This window comes from Lissotriton vulgaris, chromosome 8 (genome assembly GCF_964263255.1).
Source record: "Lissotriton vulgaris chromosome 8, aLisVul1.2, whole genome shotgun sequence".
NCBI classification, from domain to species: Eukaryota; Metazoa; Chordata; class Amphibia; order Caudata; family Salamandridae; genus Lissotriton; species Lissotriton vulgaris.
Window position 1 is genome coordinate 939,801,979 of NC_141696.1, and position 27,030 is coordinate 939,829,008.

Below are 27,030 nucleotides of genomic sequence, written 5' to 3' on the forward strand. Positions count from 1 at the left end.
ATAGTGAACCAAATATCTTATTATTTTAAATTTAATAAATCAAATTAAACATATTTTTCAGACATTTAAATTGAAAAAATCCCAACCAAATGTAAAACAAATATAGATTTTTTTTAATGTATTAATATAAATTAACAGTGATGTATACGATTAAGTAAAAGTGATTTAATTATAAAGTAAAAAAAATTTCTAATTTAAATTTAGAAAGGTTAATAACACAATTTAAATTGAAAAATATGTTTTAGTTACCTTTATGAACATTGGGCCCGATTCACAGAATTACGTTAAAACAAAATCCTAAACTTACTACTTTTTGTATTCACAGAATGCACTTACTACTTTTGGTATTCACAGAATAGATTTACGACTACTAACTTTATGTCCGCACTCGAGCTGGAGATTCCAGTCCAGAGGCGGAGCTTCCGACCCGGAGGTGGAGCTTCCGGCTTGGAGGCGGAGCTTCCGAGCCAGAGGTAGGGATTTAGCCATGGCTGAAATTTCCACCCCTGGGCTGGAAGCTCCGCCTCCAAGCCAGAAGCTCTGCCTCCGGGCTCCGCTGCGGACATAAAATTAGTAGTCATAAATCCATTCTGTGAATACCAAAAGTAGTAAGTGCATTCTGTGAAAACCAAAAGTAGTAAGTGCATTCTGTGAATACCAAAAGTAGTAAGTTAATTCTGTGAATCCGGCCCATTCAATGCAATTTTACACACACTCACACACATATATATATATTCATAAGAAATTATTTTAATTTTTAATTCAACATTATTTCCTGTAGGGTTCTATTTTAACTCCCTGCCTCTATTATGTTCTATAGGAGGGTGTTAAAGTTTCAGAGGTTGCCACTAAGCTAACCTTTCTAATGCTAAGAAATCCTTAATATATGTTTTTAATTCTCTCACCCACCACAGTTTTCCCTGGAGGCATGCTTCATCATTGAGTCCACATCCAAAGCACCTAATGTGAATGGCTGGGATCAACCTCCATACTAATTGATGGAGCATTTCTGTGGATAGATGTCCTATTGGTGATCTGTGGTATTGTTAAAATTACCTCAGGTACCATTTGGTAATTCTTTTAATATTGGGCTGATACCAGGGTAAGGTTAAAAACAAAAATAATGCGAGATGGGGCGGTTATGGGGCATCCCAAGCAAGCAAACGGTTGTGGTCAACATGTTTCAGCCATATCAGCCCTTATCAGGTCTCATGGTTTTCGTCAGGACCATAAAGATTTTGTACAGGTCCTGTGATTCACTATCCTACACTGGGATATAAAACCCACTATAGTTGATGAACACCCATCTAAAAGCGTGAGAATACACACACACATTTGTGCCACTCCCTAACTTATGCACTCCTCGATTCTCACATGTTTGGTGTGTGCCTGCAAACAAATAAGAGAAGTGTGTACAAAATCATTCAGGAAGGAAGATACGTTCAATACACAGCGATTCAAAAACACAGAGCACCCGCACCCATCGGGACATTTTCAACCATTACTGTGTGATAGTGCTAGAAACACTAGACAGACATTGTAGGATATGGAAGTGGAACTATAGACCCATTTCTGAGGGTGGGATCATTCCATGTGCTAATCACTCTCTATACCTGGATTTGTTATAAATCTAGAGAGACACCAAATAGCACTACTATAAGTTACCAATGTCATACGAAATCCAGGCAAGTGACCTTTTAGCCCCCCTAAATACCTTTTTACTGGGCTTTTACTTGCCCCATAGGGTGAGATCGGAGGAGGAACAACCCTGTACTCAACCTCTGCCCATAAGTAAAGTAAGTCCAGACATCAATGTCATCCACAAAGAAAGGTTACTTCATCAGTGGTTATGGTCCTATCATTGAGCCTAGACATACCGTGCTTCAAAGATAACGTACTCTCAGGGAGTCACCTTGTTGCATGGTGGCCAATGGTCGCACTCCTTGAGGGGTCCCACCCATGAAAGCATGCTGACATTGCGTGTAGCGTGCGTGTATTCATTTGTGGTGATCCCCATCTTTTTCCCTCACTCTGCACTTCTGATGAGTTTTCTATAGTTGATCCTCATCACCAAGAAGAGCTATGTTTACTCATGAAAAAGATACATGTTTTCAAATAGCGATTTGATAGACTGTAACTTCAAGCCACCTCTATTGGGAATAAACGCTGCACTTAATGGTGTTCATTCATGCCCAAATCAATATTTGTTAGTCCATCTAGAGATCTGAAGTCCAGGTAAGAACTCCTGATTCCACATACATCACCATTTCTCACATCCAAGATCGTAACAAAGTCTCATCTCACTAGCTGGCAATGAGCACTCAACTGCTGTGGAGGACATATAAGGGGAAATGCAACTCTGTCTACGTCAAGCACTTCTGCATCACTGATACACCTAAGTGCAGATACATTTCTTCAGTGACAAAACAGAAATACCACTCTGACCATTTGGAATGACACAAAATGCTTCCCACACTAGCTTGACTAGCACCATAAACTCAACAAGCTTTGTATCCTGTTAAACAGCTGCCTTGTACAGTGCTTTTGAGACAGTGTAGTCACATTAAAAAAGGAGCAAATTCTCCTATACAATGCACTAATCCTCATTTTTAGACCATTTCCAAATGCAGTTGTACCACAACAAATGATCTGATAAACAATTGTGTTCAGCTCAAATTAATATTCTGTTATTAATCAGTCACCAGAGATCAATATTAAAGTCAGAAGAATTCAGGTATAAACAGTCTTTTACACATAACACTAAGGGTCCGATTATGATTGTCGGGTGTATTCCCACCGACAACGCCCGTCTGACATCGGAGGCTGCAGCCTGACTGCCGCATAATTACGTTGGTGGTCAGAGTACAGTGGGTGGAGGGACCGTCTGTTGCCTCCCACAGGCTCAAAGAGCCAGTTGGCATGTCGGTCGGAATGTGGGGGCATATTACCAAGCAATAGCGATAATTATCGCTATTGCTTGGTTAGAGACAAAAATTTACCGCTGAGCTGCGGCGATTTTTACCGCAAATAAACCTTGGTATTATTGGAAGAACGAAGGTTTTTTCTCAGTAGGAGGGTGCACTGCCTGTTTATACGCATATGGTTATAGGGAAACAAGAGTTAGCTGGTGCTGTACGGCGAGTGGTCAAACCCAAACCACTCCTGTGAGCATAAATACTACTCCTTAATACTTAAATGGTTTGCCGCAGCACTCAATAAGTGAAGACGTTATGTACAATGACAAGATACAAGCATATTCCAGATAACCAATTTGACAGAAGTTGACAATTTCACAAGATGAGTAAATCTTGAGTCTTTTTAATGATGATTACAGCCAGCCGACACGTGTTTCATCGCCTTAGCGACTCATCAGGGCTAGATGGCCGTGTCAATATCCAAAGGTCGCTTAGCTGGTGATAATTCCAACCCAGCCGGGCCTTCTCTAGTGGCACTAATGTCAGTGCGTCCAAACGTCGTGTGAGTCCTGGTATACTTGTTAATACAGCTTGTGCGCTAGAGGTACGGGCTCGGGAATCACGTGGTGTCTTTCACCAGAATAAGTATAGAGGCCGTGTGCGGCGTCAATCCAGCTCGTGTTGCTTCTCCCGGGCCCGGTTCCGTGTTTGGAAACACGGAACCGGGCCCGGGAGAAGCAACTATACTTATTCGAATTGGAACCGCACCAAGGTTTCCTACCAATCTTGTAATATGGTATACTTCTGAACCTTGGAAGTATCGCTATTCTGGTGAAAGACACCACGTGATTCCCGAGCCCGTACCTCTAGCGCACAAGCTGTATTAACAAGTATACCAGGACTCACACGACGTTTGGACGCACTGACATTAGTGCCACTAGAGAAGGCCCGGCTGGGTTGGAATTATCACCAGCTAAGCGACCTTTGGATATTGACACGGCCATCTAGCCCTGATGAGTCGCTAAGGCGATGAAACACGTGTCGGCTGGCTGTAATCATCATTAAAAAGACTCAAGATTTACTCATCTTGTGAAATTGTCAACTTCTGTCAAATTGGTTATCTGGAATATGCTTGTATCTTGTCATTGTACATAACGTCTTCACTTATTGAGTGCTGCGGCAAACCATTTAAACCTTGGTATTACCAAGGTTTATCGCAAATGCGATAAAAATCGCTGCAATGCATGAATATCGCTGAAAAGTCAGCGATATTCATGCATTACTGAGCTAATGCTCTTAGCCATGTTATCCACCTCCCATTGGATAACATGGCTAAGAACTGCTCAGGGCAGGTGTTAGCTTTTGGAGATATTCGCGCTTAGCGCAAATATCTCCAAAAGTTGGTAATAGGAGATAGCGTTGTTAGCGACTGTTTTCAGTCGCTAACATCGTGATTCCTACAATGGGAGTGGTGCCTGTTGGGATTATAATGTCGCTTTTCCATCTGACTTAACATGTCGGTGAAACCGACAAGTAAAGGCATGCAGAATGAGATTTTGGGGGCCGCTACAGGGTCCCCGTCGCCAGTTGCCCTCTTGCTACGTGGCCAGGGTGGCCCATAAGGTGCCCCTCAAACATACATGCGCCATGTACCAGGCACCACATGGTGCCTGGAACCCGGGGCATGGATGTTTCAAAACCTGCCTTTTTCAACTGCGGCTTGTGCTGAACCCCTTTCCTGTCCCACAGCACAAGCCCCAATTGTAAAAAGCTTGTTTCTGCGTAATAAGGTGTTTGGAGCTGGTGACTATATGTCGGGAGGTCTCCATCCCGATACGATGGTGGTCAGACGCTCATCCTACCGCCACCGTAAAGAGTGTATAAATGTAAAAATTAAAAGGTATTAGAGTAGATTAAAAAACATGGCAATTGAAAAAATGTTAAACTCAACAGTTTTTTTACAATCATGAAATGTACAATTTGAAATCAAGTACAAACCTGATCTAGCATAATCTGTTTTCAATAGTTCAACTGGAATTTTCCATGTAGAAGTAGACCTATTTTTGTCAACGTGTTAAAAGGTGAATAACAACTGAGCTAGTGTTTAAGAATGCCGCACCATGTAATGTCGCACCTGTGCAGTGAAAAAATAGAGCAACCCTTTTGCATGTTTCGATCACAAAACACATTTTTATGCTTGGAAACAAACATTGCCATAGATATGCCTAAACATTTCATGAAGACATTCACACCTCAAAAACACGAAAAATCACAAAACCAACAGATGTTAGCAAATTCTAAGTTGCAAGGCAGAAATAAACAAAGAAATATTTGCTGCGAGATTCCCTTAAATAGAGCCATCTTTTGCAGGCAGACCGTATTCCAGGTGCAAAGATTAACAAACAACCAGAAATAGAAGGGACTGCCATCTTCTCTAGTAATTAGTATGATGTTTGTTGTGTGTTCAATTGATAATATTTCATAATAATTTCAGTCTTTTTACCTGAGTTATAACATATTTTACTGAGGTCACACTTACTCGTTATTATAGAACGCTAAAAATATTAAGAGGCAAATGCAAATGCAAATGAAATATAAATTGCGTGCACTTTTATGGAATACAAAAAACATTAATTTAAATATATATGGAAAGCTTGGTGGTCCATCAGCCAAATGGGCTGTGTGTGGGTTGCTAAATGTATGGACCGATCTTAATGCAATGCAAAGCCTCACGAAAAACTGCTGCGCTGCATTGAGCAAAGTCATATGATTAGTGTTGTACCTTATGATGGTGTAGCAATGCTGAAATTGGTGCCCACAAACGCAATGATGAGCTGCATGATTACAGCATCATGCAGATGCTGTCAAGTTTCACATAAAGAACATCATAGCTTTTTTTTAATTTTTTTAATTTCAAAATATTTTATTGAAAATAAATTTTACATATACAAAAACATCATAGCTTCTTTAAAAGATAGGTGAATGTATTGTTATTCTCTAACAATACCTCTATCTGGGACATATTACATGGTGGGCCCAAGTCATAACATAGTTTGTGTCTGATGTTTGCACGTTGGTATTACAGAAGGGGTTTCTGAGCCCTGCGAGGAGCATTTCCTAATAATGATTTCATAGGGATATTCTCAGGGAGCCATCTCTCATTTGTTTGGGGGTATCGCCACATGCAAAGCAGGACATGACTTTGCTCAGGGCACAGAAGGAACGAAACAGTTAAAATACGTATTGGCTGTACAATACATAGGAAATCGTGCACAGTTAAGGGCAAGTTTATCAATGTTGACATAAAGCTTCGTTGCCAGCATATTGTCAGAACAACTAGGGCTGCGTTGAGGAATTTCCCTGTGCCATTGATACATCGGGGCAGATTTATGAAGGCCTTGCGCCGCCGGTGCGTCATTTTTAACATGGGAAAAAGTGACCCACCGGCGGCGCAAGGCCTTCATAAATAAGGCCCATCGTATTTATGATATGGTGCACAATGTCACAGTTTCCTGAGATGCATCATGAATTGTGATGCAAAGTAGTTCAGAATGGCGGAAAGTGCCATAACGCAACTACTATCTATGTGATGCAAAGTTGGTTTGTGTGTCGTAAAACACCATTCCGTGCTGCAAATCAGCATTGCATCATGCAGGAGTGCATTGCATGGCGAGAGTGCTTAAAAAAGCAGAGTAACGCAAGGTAGACAACCAATAACCACCAATACAAAGAAGCATGGAAGGAGCCTCAGGAAGCCAGGAAGGCAACAATACTAACACATAGGGCCCGATTCACAGAACTAAATTAAGACAAAATCATAAATTTAATACCATTTTGGTATTCACAGAAGGCACTTACTCATTTTGGTATTCACAGAAGGCCATACTCATGTTGGTATTCACAGAAGGCACTTACTCATTTTGGTATTCACAGAAGGCCATACTCATTTTGGTATTCACAGAAGTTAGGAGTCCTAACTTTAGGACTTCTAAATGCCTTCTGTGAATACCGAAGTCCTAAAGTTAGTAGTCCTAACTTTACTACTCCTAAACTGAGAAAAATCCTAACTTTAAGACTTTCGGTATTCACAAAAGGCATGTAGGAGTCCTAAAGTTAGGACTCCTAACTCCTGTGAATATCGAAATGAGTAAGTGCGGGGAGCACAAGATTCGCTTATTGCTCCAGTTCTCTGGCGGAGATAAAGCCACTCAGCCTATCAGCGGTGATCACACCCGTCGCATTTACCACTGCAGAAATTGCTCACACCCTCAAGCGGGGATTAAGGCGAATGAACGGACCACAACTTTGCAACTAACGTTACCGTCTATGACCAAGTTCAATAAACAGGTACATAACAACGTGTAAGCTCAATGATAAATAACGCTCTAAAATGATCTTACCTTTTGTGATACTTACCTAATGCTGCTAACCTCACAGTTTACTTTTTTGCTATGACTACAATGACAAGGTAGTCAAAGGCACAGTTGATCACACTTTCATTATAAATCACATATGGGAAAGGGAGCGGATTACAAGTGATGTGCCTTATGGATGTGCAACCCTTTGCACACATTCTATTTCAGCCCCGGACAACGTCGGGACGGGCTTCTGGTCTCATATAAAGATTAGTAGAGAGTGTTATATTAATAAATACATATTTTTATATAATTACTGTGTGGCTCGACTTTCCTTTAGTCATTCAGGAGGTGATATTCTGCTAAAACAATCTGCTTTACCTTCCTTCAAGATTAAGCCTGAAGGCTGTTCTCCACAGCTACCACTAAGATAGATTTCTAAAGGTTATCTTTGCCCTCATACATCATAAGGGCCGTGTGGACTGGTACAGGGTGCCCACTTTAGTTAGTGGAGAGCATATACCAGGCCACCTTCTCGCAACCTCGTCCTTTCGATAACTGTCCTTTCCTTGGGCAGTATACATTTTTGCAGCCCAGAGCCAGTGCGGGCCCCCTGGCACCATGAAAATAGTGTGCTTGAGTTGGAGCTAGGCAGCCAAAAGTGTAAAGTAATGTGGCTTTCTAGAGGTTGGACTCACCTGAGAAGGTATCAAGGTGATGAGTAGGTGCATGCTCTGTAAGTCAAATCAGTTAAAGAGCCAGGTGCACAGTGCTTGCAAAAATCTATAAGTGATGCATCTGTTGGGGGAAGTTGTTCCAGGTGTAGCCTGCCAAATAAGAACAGGCCCTTCTTCCTGTCTTGCTTCAATGGATACAGGTGTGGGTGAGCTCAAGTGATGCAGATAGGAGGATCATTACTGTGTGGTGGAAGTGTAGATGGTGGGTGAGCTAGTTGGGACCCTGGTAGTGTAGTGCCTTGTAGATGTGGGTGAGTATCTTCAACTGGCAGTACGTCTGAATGGGAAGCCAGTATATTTTTCTGATGTGAGGTGTGATGTAAGTGCCGCAGGGTAGGTTGAGTAAATAGTTTGACTGTGTTGTGTTGGGTGCAGTCTCCATCTGATATGGGCCTGGGTGAGGATCTTAAAGGTGTCAGGATGGAGCCATATGAAGAACTTTCTGAGCATGCAAAATATGTGAAGGATGGTCCCTGGGATCTTGCATTACGGAGTCTAGAAATGACTGTGTGTGTGCTTGGAAACTACAGGATTCCCCTGAAAAATGTAAAATATGGAACATACATGCCCTTTTTCTTTTATGCAGTGCAGCAAGGTTGGTTACTGGGTAGTTGTGTGTGAATGTTTGTGAAATATGACCCCTAGTGTGCACTAATACAGAAATGGTGTGCAATACAGTACAGCAAGGCGGCTTGGTGTGTTTTGCTGCATGAAAAGTAGAGTGCAGGAATGTCTCCTCATTAACAATATATGGTGCATTACATCTCTTGGCAAGTGTTGGAGCACAAACTGATGCTTAGAGCAAATGCAGACCTTCTTGCTACATGATTTGATTTGATTGATTTGATTTATAGATTTGTAAAGCGCATGTATGCCCAAGGGCATCTTGGCGCTGGAATTGGTAGGAACGCTGAAGCTTGGCAGACCGTGGTGATTCTAATACAATATATGAACAATTCAGTTGGCGAATAACCATGTTTTCAGCAGGCTTCTAAATGACATGAGCGACCTGCTGTTCTTTATCGGGATCAGTGAGCGGTTCCAGGTCTTCGCTGTCCCTAATAGGAAGCTTCGCCCCCCCCAGAGAACCTGCTTGTTCCTGGGTATTAACAGTAGTTGTGAGTGAGCTGACCTTAAATTTCTGGCTGGCATATACCTTTTGAGATGTATCCTCAAGTACAGTGGTCCTTTACCCTGTAGGGCCTTTTTAAGCTAGGCATTGTGATGAAAATGTGATTCTTTTTTGCACTGGAAGCAAGCGGATGTCTCTCAATCCATGGACGACTGGTTCATATTTGGGGATGTCCAGTATTAATCTAGCTGCTGCATTCTGCATTCACTGCAGTTCAAATACAAACTGTGACTGTAACCCCACATAAAAGGTGTTGCCATAGTCCAGTCTGGAAATGGCCAAGGTTGTGACCAGCATTTTTAATGCATCCTGGGGAATAAAACCATGGTGCAATGGTCCATGCTGTGGTGCTGGGCTGTAACTTTTTTGCATCAGTGCAAACAGAGAGCAGTAATGCACCATATCACAATAAATGTGGCTCATTCCTCCCTTCTCTTTTTCAAGCAGGGCAGCAACAGCTGTGTTGCATTGTGTGACAATAACTGAAAAAGGCCCCTTAGTGAATATTGAGGTTGTCCGATTAATGTACATGTATTGCCATTTGAATATTAACAATAGAACAACATAGACATCTACAAAGGTAGAAGCATATGTACCACATATCCCTGTGTACTTGAAAGGGAAGTAAAATAGTATTTGAATGTAAACAGAAAACACTTATGTCATATCTAATTATGGAATCTTTGTACCATATCCCAATTTCATTCCATAAAGACAAATATCATCTCCTGGAGATCAGCCAGTCTATCATGAACAACCTGCGATTACATGAATCTACCCCTGTGGATGAAGACACTTTCCAACAGTTCCTGGACAATTTTTAAGCTTTTCCTCTGGTTTTGACAAGGGAAGATATTGTTGCATCTCTAGATGACAAGACACCAAATTGTACCTGGCGGTCACAAGAATTTGTTATTCACCAGGAATCACAGCGCAAATACGATGCAACCAACACCAGTGGGAACACACCATGGAAACTAATATGTGTTATTTGGCCCAGTAAAGGCTCAAGGACGAGTGGAAAAAATTCCCATCAGAAGCCACGCTGTATTGCCCTCATTTACATCATTTGGGTTCTCCTCGCCCAGGAGACAAAACAATGCGGCCGGTCAAATATTACCGTAACCGAAAGAAATGTGGGAGGGGAGTATTGGTGTTGAGGTGGCGACGGAAAAAAGCAGTGTGAGGTGATAAAGTGATGATAGTGAGTGATTATAAAATTAGGTAAACCGGGTAGAAAGAAATAGTTTATTAGTGTCTCCCAGTTCCTAATGTTAAAATAAGTGCAAAAGCGGATTCGAAATAATATCCGCAGTCAGTAGTGTTCAACATGTTTCTGCATTTGAAGAAAAGAGTTTCCATGCATTCGTCAGGACCAGTTCTATAAAAAACTACTGGGCCCCCCCCGAACAGCTCAGACGCCTGTCCGGAGACACCGACGGAGAGAGCGGTGCTCCTCATACCTGAGCAGTAGCCAGGTGGGGTGAAGCTCCTCAACCATCGTTTATGGTACATGGTTGAGCACACAACCTGGATTCTTTCAGGTGATATCTGTTTTATTTATTATTCTTTCACAAAAGCAGTAGTTTTTTATAGGAACTGGGAGACACTAATAAACTATTTCTTTCTACCCGGTTTACCTAATTTTATAATCACTCACTATCATCACTTTATCACCTCACACTGCTTTTTTCAGTCGCCACCTCAACACCAATACTCCCCTCCCACATTTCTTTCGGTTACGGTAATATTTGACCGGACGCATTGTTTTGTCTCCTGGGCGAGGAGAACCCAAATGATGTAAATGAGGGCAGTACAGCGTGGCTTCTGATGGGAATTTTTTCCACTCGTCCTTGAGCCTTTACTGGGCCAAATAACACATATTAGTTTGCATGGTGTGTTCCCACTGGTGTTGGTTGCATCGTATTTGCGCTGTGATTCCTGGTGAATAACAAATTCTTGTGACCGCCAGGTACAATTTGGTGTCTTGACTTTGTGTTTGGGGCGTGTACCTGGGTAGTCGTTAAACTTGCCCTCAGACCCTCTTCTCTATCGTTTTTGTGTATGCATCTCTAGATGAGCCAACCCAGAGTGGACATGGAACATCAACCCATCACATAACAGCTGCTGACTCTGAGTACCCCCAAGTTAAATTTCAACAGAGAGAGGAGTCCAGCAGTAAATAGCTATCACACTTATGTGATATAGCACTAAGTGGTTATATCATGTAAAGAGTCCAGAGATTTCCACAGAGGTGTACAGGGCTCAATGTAAACCCAAAGTGCTCTTCTTGTGGTAGTGTGGTCGAGCAGCCTTATGCATAACACAGAGGAGTGTAAGAACATTTGTTATGCACCCAATGACCAATAAATGACACAACTCAAAAAGAAGATCCACACCAACTTTACAAATATAAGTTTCTTTCAAGATGTCTTTTAAGATTAAGATGTGAGTTAAAAGTTAAGTATGTGTTTAAATAAAAATATTTTTCACTTTGAAAAGAGGATACTGTGCTATTTTTCAGTTCAGCATCTATGGGAGGAAAATAAGCCTGAAGTTTTGAAGGTAAGTAAAAACTTACAGATCCAGACTTCTAAATTTTAGGTCAACATCAGGCAAGGATCAAATTAATACCAAGAGTGCACCGCCAACGACACTGGGGTGTCTGGGTGCTGAGGTCAAATTCAGGGTCGGATGCCCAATGTTAACCAAAGGAGACTGGGGTTGATCGAAGTTGTGCTGCTCATAGGTAAGTATAGGGGTGTCAGAGTTAAATCTATGGAAGTTAAGGTAAGTGCAGGAGGGACCATAAGGCAGCACCAAACTTACACCCTCAGCGGCACGGGCAAGCCGGGTGAAGAGTCCCAATACAGTGTCAGTCTTCCAATGCACTCAATGCGGGATGTCTGTTTTTAAAAGAGGTTGGAGGCTCACGCCAGGAGGCGTAACGTGGAAAACCCACAGCTGCCCAGGCAAGATCTGAAGCTAGGGGATGTAGGAACACCATTGGTCAAGCTCCCCAAGACCTAGGGCCTTTGTGAGCAGGGATGTTGGATGAAGTCAGGATCAACTTTCTGGCCAGGGGGAGTCTTCAGATTGAGGTTGCAGTCATTAGGTGGAGCCCTGCAGGGGTGAGTCCATGGTGGACTCTGGCTCAGAATCTCTGGGGAACGTTTGACGACCAGTAGGCCACTAGGACTTGGGCCATGTGCGTAGGGTTCAGTGATGTGTCCAGAGGTGGTTTTGCGGCTCCTCAGGACAGTGCATTTTGGTTTTAAAGCTGGTTTCTTCTTGGACAGGTCCGCTGTTCATAAGAGTTTCATTTTGTTTGTCATATCTTTTTTATTGAAAGAATTACAACAGCATTTGAACACCATAGTCAGCAGTGTTAAGTTAATGCACATATACGTGGTACATACTAGTTCTTGGTTTCGGACACCCTTATTGACCATCTGGGCATATCACAGATTTGCATCACCCTCTCCTCCACCACCCATTCCCCTGCCCCTGGCTAGATCGCAGGTCTCCCAGTACAGAGGCACCTTGATATTTGTTCCAGCTATCCCAGATCTTCGCCCATTTCTGTGGACTCCTTCAATCCTCATAAATTACTTTTTCCACCCTTATACACCAGTCCATATCTTGTTTTCAATCTTTGAATCTTTGGTGGTGACTCGGCTCCCACATTCGCACAATATTTCTCTAAGCCACGATAAGTCCCAGTGTGACCTACATTTGCTCCATCCAACCCAGATCTGAGGATTCCCATACGTTCAGTAGACATCTTATCTCTGAGAGGGGAACATCCGCCACCACTACGTTATTTATGCAGGGCAAAATTGTGTTCCAATATTTCTGTATCTATGGGCAGTCCCAAATTATATGATAGAAAGTACCCTCTTTTCCACATCTCCACAGGCAGGATCAGATCTCCCCATCTTTACTAGTGTGTTGCATGACATATAAGCTCTGTGTAGGACCTTGAGCTGTACTAGTCAGAATTGTACCCTGATTGCTACTTTTCTGGGTGAGGATAGAGCTTTACACCAGTATTCTTTGTCTATGTCCCCTATATCCGCCTCCCAACTCTGACAAAGCCAGATCAACGTGTCGGGCGTATTGTTTATCAGCTTCATATATGTTAGTGAGATGGCTTTGCTGGTCATATAGTTGTTGAGGAGCCTAACTTCCAAAGGGGATGTCTCAGGGAGGACCTCACCTCTGGAGATTGCAGTCATTATGGCATGTGGAACCTATATTCATCTAACAGTTTGCAATCTGGCTAGGCCGTACTGGAGCTATCACTCTTCCTCCCTTCCAGAGATCTCCCACCTTGGAGATGCCAATCATGTCCCATTTACCAAATCCAGGATTGAGCCTCAGAGTGCCCAGATAACTGGCATCCCACAGGGGAGTGGATTGTGTGATTGTCCCTTCCCAACCTAGTGCTTGGAGGGTGCTATGCCATACCTGGACAGTTAGCGATGTAGGTCCCATTAGAGTGCTATATTTGGAAGGAGTATAAAGTGCCCATTGAAGCCGTATGGTTGCAACCAATGACGGTCCGTGGCGTACCCTAGATCCCCTAGGGGACAGTGCATCCATTGGTTGATAGTGGCCAGCTGCATTCCTTATTAGTATTTATGAATGTCTGGCAGTGCTATACCCCCATCATACCAGTCACGGGTCAGTTTTGTGAGCTCTACGCGAGGAGCCTTCTTGTCCCACAGCAGCATTCTCAATTCAGATTCAATTGCCCAAGAATATTCATCAGTGATTGGGAATAGTGTGTTTTGTAACACGTATAAAAATCTGGGAAATGCCATCATTTTAAATAAATCCACTGTGCCCAGTAAGGATAAGGGCAGGGTCCTCTAATGCCAGACATCCTTCCTATTGCGTGTTAGAGGGCCCTGGAGAATGTGGTTGTAAAAGGCCTCCGGGTCAGTGGTGCCATAGATCCCCAGATATCTGAAGCCCTCTCTGGTTACCTTTACTTCATTACCTTCAAGTTGCTGGGGAGTATCTCCCTTAAGGATATACGCAATTGATTTAGACCAATTAATGGTATACCCTGAGTGTTTTTCTCAAAGGATGTGAATATATCCCATATCTGACTCAAGGAGGCGCGAGGAGGAGCTATGTATAGCAGGATGTCATCTGCATTCAGCAATATTCTATCTTCCCATTCCTCTGTCCATCACAGGCCCTGAACCCAGGGATCTGCTCGACCCGAATTGCCAGTGGTTCTAGGACCAGGGTGAACAACAGAGGAGAGAGGGGGCATCCCTGCTGAGCCCCACGTTGAAGTGGGAATGCTCTAAAGGTTTTTGCGTTAACTACTACCCTGGCCAATGGTTCGTTGTATAGAAGGCGTATTCAAGACAAGAATTTGGGGTCGAATCCTATGCGTTCCAGCACTGTGAAAAGATATGGCCATTCCACTTTATTGAACACCATACAGGCATCGAGTAACAGGATAACAGCTTCTTCTTGCATAGTTTGAACTCCACCCAGTACCACCTAAAGGCATCGCAAATTCAGGGCTGTACTTCTGCCTGCCATGAAGCCGGGTTGATCTGGGTGGAACAATTTATTAATAATTTAGTCTCAGGGCTAGAAGCTTTGCCAGTATTTTGACTTCGGCATTAAGGAGGGCATTGGGTTGATATGAGGCGCAGTTCTCTGGCGGTCTGCCCTATTTGTAAATTACTGCAATCAATACCAGTCTTTCATCTTTGGGAAGTACTCCCACGACTCGGCTCTCCATGCACATCTTCAGTAAGTTGGGTGTGATCAGCGACATAGTGGTTTTATATAACACTATTCAGATTACTGCCGGCCCCAGTGCTTTACCTGATGCAATCTTTTGGATTGCCTGGGCTATTTCTTCTGTGGTTAGGTCAGTTTTCATAAGATCTCTATCCTCTCCAGTAATGGTGGGGAGCTGTAGGTCTCCGAGAAGATCCTGGGCTATGCCCACAATTGCAGTACCCATTAGGGCATATAATGTTTCGTAATAGTCAGCTAAAGCATTTGCTATATCTTTTGGGTCTGTGAGGTATTAGCCCTCCTCTTGTGAGATTTCAGTGACCCATCTGTTCACCTTTTCTCTCTTTTCAAGCAATACTATCAGTTTCCTTGCCTTGTCTCCTAACTCGAATAGACAGTTTTGGGCTGCATGGTGGCTAAGTCTTGGTGCGTCTGTGGTCCGATCATTATATGCCTGTTTTTTAAGGGCCAGGTTGTGTTTTGCGTCAGTTGTAAGATCTGTGTTTAGTTGGGCCTCTAATGTCAAGGTGTCTTGCTCAATTTGGCCAACCTCTAGCCTGATTTGTTTAATGATGCTACACCCTTAATTACAGTTTTATAGGCTTCCTAGAGTGTTTGGGCAGAGTTTAAAGAGTTTTCATTTTCTTGAAAGAAGTTTTTCATGGCTTCCAACAGGCCCTCTCTAATGTTTGGGACCTTTTTTTTTTTTTTTTTACACCTTCATGTACTAAGGGTTGAGTGTGATTTCCTTACAGGGTCCCTGTTTGTCAACACTGTATATGGCCCACATGGGGTAATGGTCAGATTTTCTTTGTGCAGGGAACTGCAGATCACTGAACCTCAGTAGTCTGTGAGCCAGAGCAAGTAGAAGATCATTCGAGGGGCTACTGTCTGCTCCTGAGCGAAATGTTAACGTCTGAGTTGTGTGTTTTTGAGTGTGCCATGTGTCTAATATTACCATTGTCATGCAGAAATCTGCCAAGTTGGTGGGGGAGGGTGCGATAGTTCTTGGAGGTTTGCAGTCAAGTGAGTCGCACATAGTCATGTTAAAGCCTCTCCCTAATAAAAGTTCACTGGGTGGGAGCTCCAATAAGCGTTTGCCAAGGTCTGGAAGCGTGGGCTTGTGTAAGGCCAGGGGTATCAAAGCCAAAATTATGTTAATCTTTCCCCTTCCCACGTCCCTGAGAGTGCCACATATCAGCTGAGGGAGTCAGTCCAAGTGCGCTGTACAGTCAACGGTAATTGTCTTTTTAATAGAATACCCGCCCCTCTGTAGCTTGTCTTGAATCCAGTGTGTGCCACCATTTTATACCCCCACAGGTCTAAGGCCCTACTGGTGTTACCCATTAGGTGTGTTTCCTGGAGAAGTACTACTCCAGGTGAGTGTCATTTATTAAATTGTAGCACAACCTCCATTTTATTTTGTCCCCCAGACCATTACTATTCCAGGAGAGGATACAAATCTCCGGGTTTGTTTGTTGTCCCCTATCCATTCTGTACCGTGGCTAGTGGTAACTTGGCAACCGATCTGACTATGTCTATGATGACATGTACACATTGTGCATATCAAGTTCTCACAATTATCTGTCATCCAACAAAGTAATAACACTTTTAACTCCCCCCTCACCCCCCTCCTTCTTTAACAAAGCTACACCCCACCCCACCTCCCTGCACAGCAGACTCAAAATTGTCTGCCCACAAACTCTGCAGTGTGCCTATCAACCCCCCCAGACAACATTAAACTAAAGAGGGGAACGTGGACTCTCTCCCGGATTCCCACCCAACCTCCGTAAAAAATATGGAGCTTCATTCAAAGAGGTGATTATTTTCCTTGAGAGTCTGCCAAAGAACTCTTTGAATAGAGTGTCTTGAGGAAGTCTTGGGTCCGTCTTAACCTATATCTGGTACTCCAATGGTTTGTAGCTGTGTGAGTTGGCTGCTATGACTGCCCCTCCACTTCAGGATCCATCTTATTGCATGGTCTGTGGTGCTGTTTTACTCCCCCTTCACCATGATTTGCTGTTTCACCAGTCTTACTTGAATCTGCTGTATGCTCATAACTGTTTATATATGCTGCATCGGGTGATCTGGTATTTCTCCGAGACTTCGCAGTGAGATTTCAGACAAGCCCCTCCTTCTGGTCTCCCCCTCTCAGCCCCCCCTACCTCTGCTTCATGGGTGGTAGGGGGAGGTGGGAAGAGTGTTGTCCAATGCCAGTAGGGCCCTCCTCTATGTCTCGAGTCAGCAGAGGTTGGGGCTTCCTGTCCTCGATGAGGCTGCTGTGGCTCCGCGTCTTGAACCTTATTAGTTTTCAGGACCACAAGGCTCTTCTGGTTCCCCTCAGGAGAGCGATTAACCCTACTGCGCCAAATTGCTCAGAGGGGACAGATAATTGCCGGAGATTCAGGAAGGGATTAGGTTGGGTTCCATAGCCGCTTCACTGAGCGGCTATCTTCGCTGCTGGTTGTCCACACCCCCTGTCCACAAGAGTTTCTTGATCGTTATTGAAGGCAGGCAGTCTCAACCTAGGATGGACTTTGTTTCTGGCCTCAGAGAGCAGGGCCTCCCGACCCAGTGGTCCAGAAATATGTCTGGTGGTGATAGGCTACCTAAAGCCAGTCAGAGACCACACCAAGGTTGGTAAGTTTTCAGGGGCCACCACTGATGTTTTAATAAATCCAACACTCGCATCTTGCCTAGTGCAACTCCCTGATGTCGGCATGATTCCTCAATATAGTTTCACTACACCATGAAATGAGGATAATTACCTCTTATATTTGTACAAACCCAGACAAATACAGTTTTTCTCAATTTCCCTTTAGCTTTTTTGTTGTACATTGGGGTGTGTGAAGTTCGTGTAATTTGCTTTAGTGAAATTATCTGAAATGTCAATTACATGAAAGTGCACAAAATTTAAGTCCATCATTTAGCACTATATTTCAGCCTGAAATACATTCTCATATGATGTGCTGGCATATTTTACTCTAAAATAATAGTGTGAATAAAACAATTGCTGCGAACAACAGCGGCTCATGTTCTTGTTGATAATGTTATTCCTGTGCTCCAGCACTATAGGTTTGGCACGCATGGCAGCATAATTATTTGCCGAGGTGTAATGATGTAATTTTGGGACATTTGCATAGCAAGTGTAACTCAAATTTCTGGGAATAACGCCATCGTACTTCAAATTTCGCCAAGGACAAGTGCTTATGTTGCTTCATATTGTTGCAAACTTTAACAATTACTGTTGATACAAAGTAGCTCCTGTTTTTGTGATTGGTATGCTAAATGGTGGATAAAACATCTATTTATTTTCCCCAAATAATAGCCATTTGGCAGAATTACATGATGAGACATACTATCCTAGAACTGCATTGTGTTATGTACATGTTCTTCTGGGCTTCACATACATCAACTGAATATGAGCATCAAGTAATGTGCTTATGAATGGCTATGTTGTCATTACTGTGTTGTGTGCATCTTCTGCTCAACTGTGCTTCACAGTTCTCCTGGTGAGATTATCAGTTGTATCAATTTTATGATACAATGGTGCATTATCTTTGATATTGCATTCTGCGCTCTACAAGAATGTGAATGTGATTTATGTTATAAATATATGGTGCATATTTGTGTTCGTGTTAAAGATATATTTCACAATACCGAGGTCAATAATATTGGCCTGCACATATGTTCACTGTACCATATTGAATGTCACCTTATTGACAAGTTAAGCATGTGTCATTAAGTATATAACTGCTTTTCTGAACGTCGAATCTCCCAACAAACTTCTTTTAAGAAAAAAGGTGGATGCCTTTAACACATTTACACAGCCAGTCAAGGACACTTAATTAAGACCCACATTCAGTTTTGGACTGAATAACCTTTAGCTATGAATGTAAGGGGCCCTGAGCTTTTTCTCTTTAAAAGATCCCAGTGATGCCTCATGTTAAGTGTTTGTTATTTGTTATTTGTTATTTTTCTTATAAAGCGCTAACAATCATCCTAGATAGGATATCACGGCGCTACAGCGACAATTGTGAGTGGCGACATAACTTGAGTCCTACCATTTTAATCTAGTTTAGGGAAAAGGAGAGTTTTCAATTGTTTCCTGAATTATATGTGACAGTCCATAAGTCTGAGAGCCACGGCCAGTTCATTCCATTTGGTTGCGGCTATGTGGGAGAAAGCTCGCTCTCCCATCCTGGCTCTCTTCACTCGAGTTGTTGTTGCTCTTGCTGTGACTTGAGAGCGGAGATTTCTAGATGGTACATAAAACTGAATCCTATTTCTTAGGATGAGTGGGCCTGTGTTGTACAGTGCTCTGTGTATTATACACAGCATTTTAAAGGTTGCTCTCTGCCTCATTGGCAGCCAAAGTGTTCCCTAAAATACTGACACCCACCTAACCTCCCTCACAGACACGGCCCGTGGAGGAAGTTTCGGTGGAGCGGAGAGGCGGGGCGGGGCGGGGGAGGGGTACGGTGGGGGGGGGTGCTAAAAACTGGAATATGGATAATTGAAGGTAAGTAAACAATTTAATTATTAAAACAAATTTCGTAGCGTGCCCTGCATCGCAAAATGCGATGCAGGGCGCGCTGCGAAATTCATTTTTTAATTGAATTGCATGGCTAGGTAATACCGGAAGCACTATTCTAAGGAATTTTCTGTATAAATGTGTGAATAATTGATAGCAAAGAGTTCGCTATCAAAACTTTCTGTGTGAAATCACGTAGAAAGGGTCACACTGAAGGAGTAGCAGGTTCTTCTGAGCTTGATTGACAGCAAAGGGGTTCTCTGGTGAAACTTTGGCCTTAGTATATCCCAGAGGGGATAAGTCAGAAGAAGTAGCAGCTTCTTTAATGCTTGTGTGAAGGGTAGACAGAAGGGATCTACTTGTAGTGTGTGTAGAGTAAGCGGAAAGGATTTACTTGCAGTGAGTGAAATTATCTTTTCTTTGAATTAGTCACTCGGGCACAGTGGCAAATGTTTTCACATTTGTTGAATAATAAAACCTGCACTAAAAGTGAAAGAAATTAAGTTTTGTATTACCTTGCAAAGGAGGGAGTCAGTCGCGGAGCTGCGCTGACGTCACTCAGAGCCGCGCTGGTATTGGTTGAGACAGCGGGTGTGTAGCTGAGATAGTAATTTTAAAGGAGGGGTGAGTACAGGAGCGTGAAAACTAGTCTCACGAGAAAAGCCACGCAATTATTTGTTGGATTTATTTTGAATTCAAAATGTTTATTGGTCACTGAAAAATAAAAGACGCGCTGGTATTGGAAGTAATTTTGTAATCAAGTTAAGAGTTATCCTAAAGATTTGTGTTTAAAAATATATGTGGCATATAGGTCCGATTGTAGGAGGTAGACCCAATACAAAATATTTAGGGTTTGCGCAAGAACAGTATATAAGAGGAAGACCTTATATCATGTACGGAGAGAAAAGAAAAATGTCATTCTTTAAAAGAATTAAGAATTTTTTCAAGAAAGATAAAGCTATTAAAACAATAGAAGGAATTATTATTCCACCACCAAATACGCCTGCACCATACATGATGGTCGAAAGGGGCTATCACACTTGTGTGTGGTTAGAAAATTGAATGGAGTACACAAAAGATGAAGGTGTTTTAGCATTTCCAGAAAATGGTACGTTTAATGGCAGAGTTTTGTACAATTTGAGAACTCACATGAATGAATTAGATCCCAGACCTAGATTAACGCAGTATGAGGCATTGGAGGAATTGGAAACTGAGGCTTTTGAGCGAGATAGACCCAGAACTAACAGGAATTGGAGTAAGTTGTATCCCCATTTTCCAAAAGAGACAAGAGACAAACAAATGAAACAATGGAGACAGTCTATGTTAGTTGAAGGATTATATCTCGTATTAACTTTAGAAGAACCCACTGGAGGTAAAAGGACTGAAAAAAACAAAACATTTCATGATTAATGGTGAATCGGTTGATGATTATTTGGAGGATTTATTAATGAAAAATCCACCACCTTATAATGAGGAGCCAAGCACAGTTAATCCAAATGCTCCATTCCTGAAACCACCTCTGATTCTGCAAGTGGTACATGAGACTTCGTTAGAAAAAGTACTACAAGACAGGGAAAGAGAACCATTAAATAAACAAAGAAGTGAGTTAATTCAGAAAATTTCTCACTTGAATACGAGTCCTGAAGCCTTGACAATTCCGGTAACCATTGGCCTAGTTGTTCCTCTATATGGAGATAAAGAACCTAATCCTAAAAATACAGTACTAACTACACCAGTAGTACAGCCTAGAAAAGAACCCTTAATAATTGATGATCAAGTGAGTGAATGTGAGTCAGTGATTTCCCTAATGTATTTGCCAATAAGAGAACCAATGAGTGACTCAGTCAGGAAAACGACACCTTTAAATTCTAGGGAAGTACAAATGGAGACATCCTCAGGTACAAGAAGTGCCACAGTAGTAACCCCAGAAGAAATAGAGAGATGGACACGAGAAATAGAGAAACCAAAGTTACAGCTAAAGGTATTGGACATATTCAAATTAAGGATAGAATTAGAAGAAATGATTGCTGGGAATGTGGGATTGGAGAGAATAAATACATTCAGTGAAGATGAATTGTTGTTTATATGCAAAAGAATTACTAGAAATACAAGAGTGTTTCATGAAAAATTAATGGATATGGCAGTTGATATGGGAATTGACATTTGCAAATCTAGAGTGTTACAGGAAACCATACTGAACTGAATTTTTTGACAAAGATTTGGAAAATATGAATGTGCCAGGAAGAAAGGTACAAATTAGGGAGCTTATGACATTATTGCAAAAATGGGGTGACATAGAAAAATGGAAAACTAGATGGGCAAAGAAAAAAGAAGAGGCTCGATCAAAACAAACTGCATCTGAATATGTATTAAAACAAGCAGAAAAAGTGGAAAGGTTGTGTCCAATGAGAGAAGTACCAGGTGGAGGTTATGTACATGTCCCATGGTCCCGACAGGATATTTTGTCCTTTACAAATGATTTCCCAAAACTTTGAGAAAAACCTGTAGAATGGTACAGACAAGTCGAGAGATTTGTGAAGGTTTCGAAATGTCTGTTAAAAGATCTAGACGGAATATTTGACATTGTTGTTCCTGTCGATTTATGGACAGAATGCAAAATAGCAGTTGACTGGCCAAATGATGAGTATCCTGGAGACCCAAAGACAGGAGCACCTTCTGATGAAGTCATGAAATATACAACCAGGTAATACTCTACTTCAAAGGGAAGGTACCGACAAAAGAAACTGATTGGACTAGAATAGATATAAACACTCAGAATAAAGATGAATCTGTGCATGCATATTATGAACTCTTGTTACAAGTATTCAAACAGTATAGTGGGTTGGAAAATATCGACATGAAAGACATGACACATTTCATATGTCGGGTTGTGTCAGGATTAAGGCCAGAAATTTCACAATGGATTAAAGACCATAAAATTTGTTGGCAGGCCAAACCAATTGATGAAATTATTATATATGCAAAATATTTTGAAGATAAACTCGACAATAAACAAAAAGAATTAAAGGAAAAAGTAATGTGGGCACAAGTAAAATTAGCAGAGCAACAGGAACTTCAATTGAGCCAAATGAACAATAACCAGACTCAAGGTGATGGTAATGTTTCAAGTTTCAAGTTTTTTATTGTATGATTTGGCTCTCATTGAGGGCCACATAAAATAACATACATTTAGACATGACAGAATGGAAAAAAAAAATTACTTATAGCTACAAGGAAAAAATTATACAAATTAGCCAAATAATACACATATCAGAATCTCCCACTCACATTAATATATGTCCATAAATTCTTTAAAATATTTAAAAAGTCTGAAACAAAACATTTCATTAGGGGGGGAATACAGCGCATTACGGAACATTGTTATATTCAGAATTCCCAACTCAAGACAAATCGGTTTTATCCATTTTTTGCGCAATAGACTTAGTATCGGGCAAACAAACAATACATGGTTGAGGTCTTGAGCAGCATAATTACATAGCGTACATAAAGGAGACACATCATACCATTTAGCAAGCAATGTGTTAAGTGGAAGCAAATTGTGCCGTAAGAGGAACCATACCCTCCGAACCCCATGTGGGATGTTCCACCTTGTATATTGCTGTGCTTGTTTGGGTATATAAGTTAGGGCCAGGTCTTCCCTTTCTTTATACTTCTGTTGATCCCTTATATCCATCTTATAGCACAATTCCCAGGTCCTACTTTTTAGTTTTAACTTTAGTTCATATGGAGAAAGAGAAAATAGAGTACTTTCATCGAGTTCTAATAGAAAAACAGCTTTTCTGAAGTTTTTTACAAGCTGCGAGAACTCATTGAAATTACCTAAAAGCTCCATTTTTACTAATTCGCGTAGGGTTCCTGGTTTAGCTCTCGCCAGGGATGCTACCCACCTTACCAAAGCTGCTAAACCTTGTGTCCAACAGCTCCGCAGGCCAAATTCTAGTCTGCATAGTGATGTAGAACACGCTGAATTAAGGGAGGAGATTTTCCTCAATATCTTTCCCTCCGTTTTTTGCATAAAATCCCATTGATTTAAGTCCACCACTTCCATTCCATAGAGGAGGGTGGAAGGGATCTTTGCGCGAAATACCTCTAAACAGGACGAGAAATGCCTCTTCCCTGTGGCATTATAAAAAGATCGTAGACCCATTCCATGAGCCATAGCTTTTCTCGTATTATTTTCAGTGTGAGGTTTTTCACTAAGATTGGAAGATATTATTTTACCCAAAAAAGGATAAGAGTTGACTACCTCAAGTTTTTCTCCGCTTAATGACCAATTAAAGCTCCTAGATCTGCATTTCTTCTTACCGAAGATGCACATGATCTTGCTTTTAGAGCTATTAATTTTCATGTAGTGTTTATCCGCGAAGGTATTCAATGTGTGAAGACGATTAGCAAGACCTTTAGGGGTCAGATCCAGAACTAATATATCATCTGCATACATTAAAATAGATATGGCAGTCCCTCCTATAATTGGGGGGAGACCTTCACATTTAGCAACTATAGTAGGTAAATCGGCCATATACAGGGAAAACAGGGTGGGAGCCAATATACATCCCTGTTTTAAACCATTACGGGAGGGAATTGCTTGAGTAAGTCCCCTTTCTCCGCCCTGTAACACTCTACACCAGGTATTACAATGTAAGGACTTAACTAGGTCTAATAAGTATCTCGGCATGCCCAACAGCATCAGTTTTCTCCACAGCGTCGGCCGATCAACCCTATCAAATGCTGCGGAAAAATCTATAAATGCTGCGTATATGCCCCCACCACGTACCCGCACATATTTATCTACGATTACATGTAACATAGTTAGGTTATCTAAAGTTCCGTGGTCTTTTCGAAACCCTGTCTGCTCCCTAGGAATAATATTCTTTGAGAATGCCCAGTCTGTTATTAATATTAGTAGGAGTTTGGCAAAAATTTTTCCTATCGCATCTAATAACGCAATTAGGCGATAATTAGAGGGATTTTCGCGGTCTCCTTTTTTAAAGATTGGAATCAAGATGCTTCCCCTCCAGGACTCGGGTACTGATCGATTTTTAAAACATGCCTGGAACACTGGAAGGAGGATCCTGCTCCAAGTAGTTATATCTTGTTTAATTATAGACATGGGAACTTCGTCCGGACCCATGGCCCCAGACGAGCGCATGCTTTTAATTGCGGAAGCTATGGTATCCTCAGTGGGTAATTCCATTGGATTAACAATATTACAGTCCGGAGCCACAGCCTCATCTTCTGTCTCATTGGCAGCATATAGCGTGAGCACAAATTGAGTCCAGACTTCTTCAGAGATGGTAATCGGCATAGATGTTTTTACAACACCACATCCCTGCCTAATAAAGGACCAGAAAGCTCTCGAGTTTTTGCTCCTTGAAGCTTCTCTAAGATTTATCCAAATCATATCCTCTTTATCTCTTTTGATCTTGGCTCTCAATCTCACCCTCCTTCTCTTGACCAAAGCTAACTGTCTCCGAATCTCTCCTGATCTATTAAGGTACTGCAACCTAACCAATTTATTAATCTCTTTATTTATCTTTAAGAGAGTACTAGGTAAGAAAGATTTCTTTCTAAACCTTCCTCGGTTCCTGGCCATTTCAGTAATTTTATAAATAAGTGATTCGAGGGACCTAAATTCCCTACCTTGCCAAGAGTCGAGTTCAGATAGAGATTGAATAAGAATGTTTTGCACATCTTTATAATAACTGGTACCCCAATAGCATCTCCCAGATTGGCAATTTATAGAGAAGCCTTTATTCTTTAGGGACCAGCGATCAGATTCAGGAGGAATTAGTGAAATAGATAATTTTATAATTTTATGGTCATGGGGGTAAGCCAAGTGGAAAATTCAATAGAGAGGAACCCAAAAAGAAGTTCCCTGTGTCACGGGTGACGCAAGTTGGGGCACTGGAAGAACAAGTGTAAGGCTGTGCAAAACAGTAATGTGAAAACTAATGATTGGAATCCACAGACGCAGAATGAGGTGCCACGGAAGCAGCACAAGTAGGTAATACAAAACCAGTTACCCCTTGCACCTATGCCAAATTTTAGGAGCAAAGCACACCAGAGTGTGGATACCACAAATTGGGAGGAAAGTGAGAGGAGAGACACAGCAACATCACAATTTATTTTGAGTGATACTTTTTTCAGTGAGGACACTTACTGATAGTGCCTGAGAGAGGAGGACAAGGAGTGCGTACTTGGCGCATCTTTGCCGGTAGATCAGTCAGGTCCATACATTGAAGGAAAGGTTGAAGGAAATGATGTCACCTTTCTATTGGACACTGGTGCTACCCGTTCTACTGTGAGAACAGCAGACGTTCCAAACCTACCCCTCTCAGTATAAGCGATCTAAGTAGTGGGCGTTTCTATTAAACAAATTAGTACCCCAGTTACAGAACCAATAGAAGTTAGAATAGGCAATTTTAAAGAAATTCACAGATTTGTTGTGTGTGATTCAAGTCCAGTGAACCTGTTAGGCAGAAACTTGTTGTGCAAAATGAATTGCACAATATTTTGCACCCCAATTGATGCATTTATTTCTCTTTACGGGAGATTTTTGCAAACTATTTAAATATCGATTAGCCTTGCAAGACTATTTTTCTTAGAAACTCTTTTAGAGTTTTAACTGATATTTTGCACCACATTGCCTTTCAACATGTGATGCTTATATGCAGACTGTAATATGTTCTGTATTAATGCTATTTTTCCTGTTTTCCAAATTCTGTAACCTGATTGATATTTTACTAATGAATAAAGGGTCAGAGAAAAAACTTAACTTTTGATTAGAAAATAAAACCGTTTAAAATACTCAACAACTATAAGAATCATAAAATTCCTAAATGGGCTGAAAATTGAGGGTTCACCCCAAATGGCAAGACTCATGCTGCTATGTTACTGGATATCGGAGAGAAAGGGAAACTCTGTCTCCACACGGAAAGAACAAGTTATTATAACAATATATTCATTGGTTCCAGTGAATGTGAACACAATTACAAGGTAACTGGGGGTTGGGGTTTCAAAGATAGAACTGAACCTGTGTTTTCTGGAATTTATTTTATATGCGGAAACAATGCTTATTATAAACTGCCAGATCATTGGTATGGGAGCTGTTATTTTGGAATAGTATTCCCAAAGATATATCATGTAAACAAAATCACTGGATACAATGAAGAAACTAATGGATTAATACGTAGTAAAAGAGCTAGTTTTGGAGAAATAGTAGGGGATATATTTAGTGCATTGATACCTACAGTGGGAGTGGCTCTAAATACGCAAAGTATTGAACACAATTACAAGGTAATTGGGGGTTGGGGTTTCAAAAATGGAACTGAACCGGTGTTTACTGGAATTTATTTTATATGCGGAAACAAGACGCTCTATCACTATCATAACTACTAACTCGTAATTAATCTTTCCATTGGCTGTACATTCTAAATCAATTGGGAAGATGTTCTGCAGTCAGGGTAAAAGACTTGAAAATTATAGCTCCTATACCCTTTTTTTTTTACTGGCATGGTGTATGAATCAGAAGCCATAACCCATATTAGTATAAGGTTTTTCACTA